Below are 9,296 nucleotides of genomic sequence, written 5' to 3' on the forward strand. Positions count from 1 at the left end.
AATGCATATACCACATCTTCTTTATGCATTCATCTATTGATGTGCACTTAGGTTGTTTCCAAGCCTTGGCTATTGTGAATAATGCTATTGTGAACATAGGGGTGCATATATCTTTTTGAACTAGTGTTTTCGTGTTCTTTGGATAAATACCCAGAAGAAGTATAGCTGGATCATATGGTAGTTCTATTCTTAATTTTTTGAGGAACCTCCATATTGTTTTCCAAAGTATGTGTACCAGCTTTACATTCCCACCAGCAGTGTATGAGAGTTCCCTTTCTCCATATCCTCTCCAGCACTTGTTATTTCCTATCTTTTTAATAACAGTCATTCTGATGCCCATGAGGTGATATCTCATTTTAGCTTTGATTTGCATTTCTCCAATAATAAGTGATGTTGAACATCTTTTCATGTACCTACTGACCATCTGCATATATTCTTTTCCACTGGTCTATATGTCTTTAAGCCAGTACCATAATATGTTAATCACTGTAGCTTTTTAAATATGCTGTCAGATCAGGAAGTGTGAGGCCTCTGGTTTTGTTTTTCATTCTCAAGATAGCTTTGGCTATTTGGGGCCCTTTGTGGTTCCATACAAATTTTAGGATTTTTTTTCTCTATTTCTATTAAAAATGTCATTGGAATTTTGCTAGAGAATGCATTAAATCAATAATTACTTTGGATAGTATGAATATTTTAACAATATTAGATCTTCCAATCCATGAACACGGTATGCCTTTCCATATACGTGTGGTCTCTTTAATTTCTTTCTTGAGTGCTTTGTAGTGTTTAGTGTATGATTCTTTCACCTTCTTGGCTAAGGATTTCTAAGTATTTTATTCTATTTGGTGTTATTGTAAATGGGCCTGTTTTCTTAATTTTCTTTTTGGACTGTGCACTGTTAGTGAATAGAAATAGAACTGATTTTCATATGTTGATTTTGTATCCTACAACTTGATTGAATCCATTAATTAATTCTAACTCTTTTTTGTGCAATCTTTAGAATTTTCTCCATATGTGATCACCTCATCTGAGAGCAGAGATAATTTTACTTCTTCCTTTCCAATATGTATGGTTTTCTTTTTTTTCTTCTCTAACCGTTCATCTAGGATTTCCAGTACTATGTTGAATAGAAGTCGTGAGAGTGGGTATCCTTGCCTTGTTCCTAATCTTAGAGGAAAATCTTTCAGTTTTTCACCATTGAGCTTTTCGTGTATGGTCTTTATTATGTTGAAGTAATTTCCTTCTATTAGTTTGTTGAATGCTTGTATCATGAAAGGGTATTGAATTTTCTCAAGTGCTTTTTCTACATCTATTTTAATTCTTTGTTCTGTTAATTCTAATAAGAGGGTGCCAAAATTTATTATACTGGCTTTGATGTGGCTGGTTTCACACTTGCCTGGGGTACAGGAGCCTCTTAACTGGTTTCTGACTATCTCTCAGGTTCCAGGTATTGTTTTTGAATTGGTGTGTCCATGGGAGTAAAGAAGGTATGAGGCCAATTTGCTGATATCACTCTACTATTTCAGCTTATTTTTATGTTCTTTGGAATGTTTCAGTAAAAGGGAAAGAAAATTATGTATGTCCAGGGGAAATTACAGGAGAGAAATCACTGAATAGGTAAGATATGGTGCAGACTTTTTGTGTGGTCTGTCTCAGTTTTGGCTGTTGTACCAGTGTGATTAATAATAGGGTCCTCTTACGCTCTTAAAGAGTTTATATTCTGATAGTAGATTACACAGCAAGCTATCAGGAGCAGATGGGATTTAGTCCACAAGTGGAGCACATGGCTGGAGAAAAATGCAGAGGCCATTTGTCTTTTTTTCTTTTTTGAGGAAGATTAGCCCAGAGCTAATATCTACCACAAATCCTCATCACTTTGCTGAAGAAGGCTGGCCCTGAGCTAAAATCTGTGCCCATCTTCCTCCATTTATATATGTGGGACGCTGGCACAGCATGGCTTGATAAGTGGTGTGGAGGTCTGCACCTGGGATCCGAACTGGGGAACCCTGGGCTGCTGAAGAGAAGCATGTGAACTTAACGCGTACACCACCAGCTGGCCCCAACCATTTGTCTATTTTTAACAAAAGGATAATTGGAGTATATGGATAACAAATATTTAGGTTATTAGATTTCAGTGGTGGAATAATATGCACATGTTTTTCCATTGCTTCTATTTTCTTAGTGAATCAAGAAGAAAGATCAACAGCTGAAAGCACAGAAGAAGAGGAGCTCTTATGGGTTCTACTAGAATGCAGGTGCTATGAAATATGCACCTTAGAGAATGTGATGGTGGATCTTTCAGGGAAATACAATAGGTATGCTGTATAGTACTGAAGGCCTATTTGAAATTTGAGTATGACAGCAGAATCACAGGGAGAAACAGATTTTACAACAGATGGTTCAAATGAAGAGATTTAAATGAAGAAAAGCTTTGGGCAGCGTTAAAAAAAATTCCAAGGAATTGGAAAGGCACCGAGAGATAGTACCAAATGATGAGAAGAGGAAATAATGTTGATGGGGACTAGTCAAACATGGAGCCATGGAGAAGGAGTTGCTTGGCAGGAGTTTTAATAGTGAAGAGATACAACAACTGCCAAAGATGCTCCAGTAAAGCTGGGGATGATTTAAGACTAGATATCTCAACTATTTTTTCCATCTGCTACCTGATTTAATACCAATATTTCCCAATGGCAAAATCAAACAGCAGCCCTCTACCAAAAGATCTCCCATATGTCTGCCTTTCAGGGCACAAAGTCAACTCATGTTATGAAGCGTAGATCTCGAAGAGGAGGCAAACAGAAAATCAGCATTAAGTTATTAATTTATTGTGAAATACTTCAGAATTGAAGTTTTCATTATTCTCCAGCTAATTTTAGCGTCTTGGGTACAGTCATGAAAATGCTATAATTTAATCCAAAAATAAATTTGACTTTTCATTACTGACACCAAAGTGTAAGTCTAAATTGGCATTTTTTCTCCAGGAGTCTTTGCAGCATTTGATTATTTTTGTTAGTAATATAATTTTAAAACTTTTGCGTGCCACATTGTCGTTTTCAAGGCCAAATCAAAATCAACAGAATAATCTGAGCCAGATCCAATTGTTTTGCTCTCTAAAACCTAAAACTCTAGGTTTATGTAGGCCTGCCGTGTAAGAGTATGGTGAATTTGCTCCAGAAAGCTGTGATCTCACCAGCATGAAGAGGAGAGGATTCAGCACGAATAGGAGCAGGGAAAAGGTGGAATTTGGAGTAAGAGCTAGGGGACTACACTGAGCTGATAGTTGTTGACATTAAGTGTGAATTTAAGGATAAAAGGAATTGTATAGTAAATGATGGAGGCGTCCAGGACCCCTCCTCACTTTTGCTTACACTCACACGTGCTTCTATTTTTTCATTTGGTTTATCTGATTTCTTTAATGCCACCCCTGCTCTATTTTAAGTAAAAACTCTCTCAATCTATAAACGTGAAAGAAGATTAGAATAAAATTTGCTTTTCACATACTAAGAAAATTTGATTCTACTCTAAACTAACATACACAAGCAGATTTACTGTGAAATTAATAGTTTGGGTTTCATAGCCCCTCACTTGCAAGGGTCATTCAAAGACCGTGTACTCATTATTTTTATTTTTGTGATGCTGTACTCTTTTCTTAATCAAGGATCCCCAAATTATATAAATTTCAGACTACACAAAGGCTGGTAAGGTGTTTCTGATAAAGTGTACAGAGTAGTGCTAGGGGATCTGATGCCAAATAAGGATATTTCCAGAAATATCTCTATTGTCTTTCAAAAAATTCATAGTAAAAGCAACTAAAATTTCTTTGGGAGGATAAGTACATTAGCCACATCCTTTTTTACACCCAAGAATACAGATGTAGCTGTGTCCTAATATTTCACTGGTATATTATAAAAATGAGCATAATGAGAGCTATATTTTTAAGTAATCATATCTATACCTTTTTAAATAAAAGAAAATAAGAATTGAAAGTATACGACAACAGAAAATGTAAGCCAAACCCTCTGTCTATTCCATGCCAAAATAACTTTCAATATCACAGCACAACCATCACAACTGACTTATTTTAGGTAATTTAAAATAAATACAAATTTGCTTGGTTTGTACACAATTTCTCAGTTTTTTTTCTTGTTAAAAACGAAGGGTGATAAACTTATATAAACAAATTTGTATGCCTACTGAGTCAAGAGGAAAGTAGTTCAGTTTGATATGACTTAATTATGCATCTGAGCTACTTCAATCTTATAATTAAAAGAAATGCTGAGATCATTTTGAATGACATAATGTCATATTCTTTTAAGACAGAAGACTTTGTTCATCAGCTATTATTTAGAAAAAGATGTAAGGAATACTTTCACGAAAGTTTAAAAACAATTGATTCTAAATGAAATAAACGCACCTAAGTGCCAATTCTGCATAGTTAAATGATTGTAAAATCCTAAAAATTCTCAAGTACACTGGGTTATTTGAAGCAAAATAACCTCATTTTAGTATTCTCCTTTTAATAAGAGTATCAGCTGAATTTGGTCATGATGGAATCACAGTTTCCTATTGGAAGAGCCATGCATACATGTACTATAATTTTTCTGACTTTTACTGCGCTTTTATTCTCAAAAACAGTGGATATTCCAAATTACTTCTGCAATTGGCAAATCATTTTTTTTATTGAAGGCCACATTTTTATTCTCCAGTAAATATGTATAGGAAAATAATATAGAAAGGGGAAAGGACATATTAAAACCAAAATGAATTTTAACTTGTCCTAAAGCTACACAAATCAATGAATGCCAACATCAACACAAGGTAATGATAAAGACATAAGATCCAGATATAATGTGGACACTGCATTTGCAAATCCCTCTTTTAAAGTTTTATACTCTATGGCTTTTATAATCTGTCATACTCAGAACTTCGATTTAACAATAACTAAGAAAAGTTTTTAAGTTCAAATAAATATATCCTCATTTGCTATGTTGCTTCAGTCTTATCTGAATTGCATAAATGTCTTGGGCTGTCTCAAAAGTGTTCCTAATCTGATTAGTATTGAAGGATGACTTCATTATATGTATATCTATTAAAGTAGGTATGTAATATTTTATTTTCTTGACATAACTAAACCCCTAGATAATCCTTCCAAATCAAAGAAATTCTTGATATCTAGAACACCATTTGATATAATTTATTGGTATGGGTCTAGTATCTAAAATAATGTCATTATGTCAGTAAGAGGTTGTTTTAGATTTAAAGATTCTTTTGATGGCAGAATACAACATACTGATGCTCCTATAGATGAAAGAAAGAACTCTGTGTTATTTATGTTACTCCAAAGGAGAGGAGCCTCTCCTGCAGTGCCACACAGGCAGTTGTACCCAGGGACAAGGTAAGGGCAAGCTGGATCTGTAGGGAGCAGCTTATGTATGGCAGGCAGGATGGGGTTTAGCTAAATTTCCCAGGTTCCTTGTGGATTAGTTAATTTGAATAATTTTGTGAGCTCTGGGGCACAGGAGCTGTCCCTGCTTGTCTAATACCTGGCCCTGGAGTATGGGAGCAACATAAGGGGGGGCAGTTGAAGTATATGCTTGTAGCCTCCAGGAATGGGACCCCAAGAAGAGAGGGAGTTGGGGTGTGTGAATAATGGCCCCGCAGTTAGAACTTAACAAGGGGTGTGATTAGGGTGGGAGCTTAACAAACTGCCCACAAAAGGGAATTAAGAATTTTTTGCCATGACTTTTCAACTGAGTCAAAAAGCATGTGTGAAATGTTGTATTACAGAGCTAATACCTTTTTGAGGATTAGCTACATGCTAGGCACTCATTTGAATCCACTCAGTAAATTTATGGAGCCAGTAAATTTTGAAATAGTGTTTTTATGTGGCATTATTAACCAGAAGAGCATGAATTTGTCTTTATTTATCCTGTTTGGGGTTCATTAGGCTTCTTAAATGAACATATTGCTGTGGTCTGAGAGTAGTTAACTTGCTCTCAAATTATTTTCTGTATTGCATTTTCTTCTACCAATCTCCTGACACTCCAATTAAACACAGAATAGATCTTCTCACTCTTTCCTCTATGGATATTGCTCTATTATCTGTATTTTCTACTTTTTCCTCTCTCAGTTCTACATTTGAATAATAATTCTGACCTGACTTCCAGTCAACAGTTCTCTCTGCAGCTTTATATAATCTTCTGTTAAACCTGATCATTAATTGTGGCCATTAAAGTATTCAATTATCAGATTCCTATGTGACTCTTTTTCAAATATTTTTATAACACCTTTTGTAGTTTCCAAGTTACTGCCACAATTTTAAATCTTGGCCTACATTTATTTAAACATGGTGAGTGGAATTGTTTTATAATCTGTGTTTCATTGTTCTGGTTCTTCAAATTTTATGAGTCTCTATCAATGGTCTGTGGATAGGACCAGCTTCATGGCTGTATGGCCTGTGGAGTTGCACAAGGTTCTGTGCTTAGAAGAGCCTCGTACTTGGTTTAATACTCTACTGTTGCCATTTTGAAATTGATATTTCTTGTACAAGAAGCACCACACTTTCATTTTGCAGTAGCCCTCCCAAATTATATAACATTCCTGTCTATAGTTCTGTTTTTTCAAAGCATCTTGCTCGAGTGCGTGATTTTATTTGGTTTTATGCTGGAACTTCTATTTTTAAAAATATATTTATAAAAGTGATTTGTGTCTAGGATGATTGCGTTTTCCTCTAGAAATGATTATCACTTCCTTCTCCCACACTACTGGCAGTGCTACTGATCCAGATCATCCTGATGATGTAAAGATGGACGACAAGATTTTATGAGGGATTATTGACTTCCAGTTCTCCCTTATGGATTTATAGCCCTTTGGGTTTGCTGCTTGAAGTATAAGGTTGTTTTAGAGTCCAATACTTTGATAAACCCTAGTCTTTGATTGATGTTCCTAGTCTTGTAAGGCCACCAAAAGCATAATTCACTTTAGCAGCTGTTTTTTCAAGATTATAAAATGTCCTCAGGGAAAAAGTGCCTTTGAGTACCAGATTTAACACCACAGTTCCTATCTCCTCCGGGATTTTGATCCAAAACTCTTCACTATTTGTAAGATCTATGTTACCTCTGAGTATATTTTATATTTCATTAAACACATTTAGTTAACCACAAAGGATGACTTTGGTCTGAATTAACAAATTACCAATTCCAAGAGCAGACTTTTTCCATTTTACTTTCAAATTCAATAATAATATTTTTCATTTGTTTTTCTTTCAAATTTGCTTAAATTTTTGCATTATTTATTTATTTTTCAACTTTTTGAGGAATAATTAACAGATATAATTGTATATATTTGAAGTGTACAATGTAATGATTTGATATACATATACTTTGCGCAGTGATTACCAAGATCAGGATAATTAACACATTCATCACCTCACAAAGGTAAGTCATTTTTTCCTGTAGTGAGAATGTTTAAGGTTTACTCTCAGCAACTTTCAAGTATGCAATACATATTACTATCTACAGTCACCATGGTGTACCTTAGCTCCTCAGACCTTATTCTTCTCATAACTCACAATTGGCACCCTTTGACATACATCACCCCATTTCCCCTTCCTCTCATCCCCAGAAACCACCATTCTAGTCTCTGTTTCCATAAAATTTGCTGAGTTTTATTCCACATATGTTATACCATAGAATATTTGTCATTCTCTATCTGGCTTATTTCACTGAGCATAATGCCTTCTAAGTTCATCCATGTTTTTGCACATGGCAGGATTTTCTTCTTTATTATGGCAGAATAATATTTCACTCTCTCTCTCTCTCTACACACACACACACACACATAGTCTGAAAGCTTTACTGAAACCTGTTTACCATGGGTGACCCTGCAGGCATGGCTTCTATCATAACAGCAACAGGCAGCAGCCACAGTATGACAACCAGTAGATGAGTTGTGTGATTTCTTGACCAGGAAACAAACCCGGGTCATGGTGGTGAGAACATCAAATCTTCACCACTAGACTACCAGGGCTGGTTGGGTTTCTTGTGTTTCATCATTAATTTTAAATTATGATCCTTTAGGTGTATAGCGGTATGGAGTTAGAGTCTGTAATCAGATTATCCTGAGAGTTGCCAGATCAGCAAATTAAATATTCTATGTAATATTTGAGATATGCTTTTCGTAAAAAATTTTAAAAAATGTTTACTTAAAATTAAAATTTAATTGGGCATTCTGTATTTTATCTGGCAACTGTAGACATGTTGAAATTTGTATTCTGATGTTTGTATTGTCTAAAGCCATTGAATGAGAAGCTCAAATCCTTTTGTAAGGCATTTAGTACGCTGTACACATTTCTCTGGTTTCCTTCACAGGAATCCTGGCCTTAATGTCCCTTACTATCTAAGTATTCTTTTCATCTACTGAATATCTAAATTTTTACTAGCTCATCTGTGAACTTACGAAGATTTAAAATTGTTTTTCGACATTGTTAGTTTATGATTTGGAGATGTTTTAGTGATACAGTTGGTCCAGGATTCCAGCCCACTGTGGCAACAGAAATGAAACCAAATCCAATCAATTCTCCACATAGCAAGCAGATTGCTTTCTGTAAAATGGAAATCTGATCATACCAGTCTACTGATTAAAACACATCAAAGACTCCTCAATAGCTTTAATACTCATGAGTATAGCTAATATTAGCATGAGTATATGGACTCTGTCTCATATTTAGCCAATGCTCTCCTTGCAGTCTAACTCCCAGACATATAAAACTTATTTTGAATTCCCAAATATAAAAGTAGCCATGCTATCATAACTCTAAATATTGTTAACTTTAGCTGGAATAGCTTTTATTTTTCCACTCATTCACCCAGTTATTCTGTGCCTACTGTGTGCCAGGCACTTTTCTGGTGCTGAGGATACAGTAGTTAACAAAAAGAAATCTCTGTTCCTTTTTTTTTTTGAGGAAGATTAGCCCTGAGCTAACTGCTGCCAATCCTCCTCTTTTCGCTGAGGAAGACTGGCCCTGAGCTAACATCCGTGCCCATCTACTTTATATGTGGGACACCTACCACAGCATGGCATGCCAAGAGGTGCCATGTCCGCACCTGGGATCCGAACCGACAAACCCCAGGCTGCTGAAGTGGAACGTGCACACTTAACCACTGAACCACTGGGCTGGCCCCGAAATCTCTGTTCGTTTAGAGTTTATAGTTGGGGGCCAGTAATAAATAAATTCATTTATATTATCTATGCCAAAAAATTAGTAAACCTCTCTGCCACAGGACCGGCCCCTAAAG

Source organism: Equus przewalskii, chromosome X, assembly GCF_037783145.1.
Source record: "Equus przewalskii isolate Varuska chromosome X, EquPr2, whole genome shotgun sequence".
NCBI classification, from domain to species: domain Eukaryota; kingdom Metazoa; phylum Chordata; class Mammalia; order Perissodactyla; family Equidae; genus Equus; species Equus przewalskii.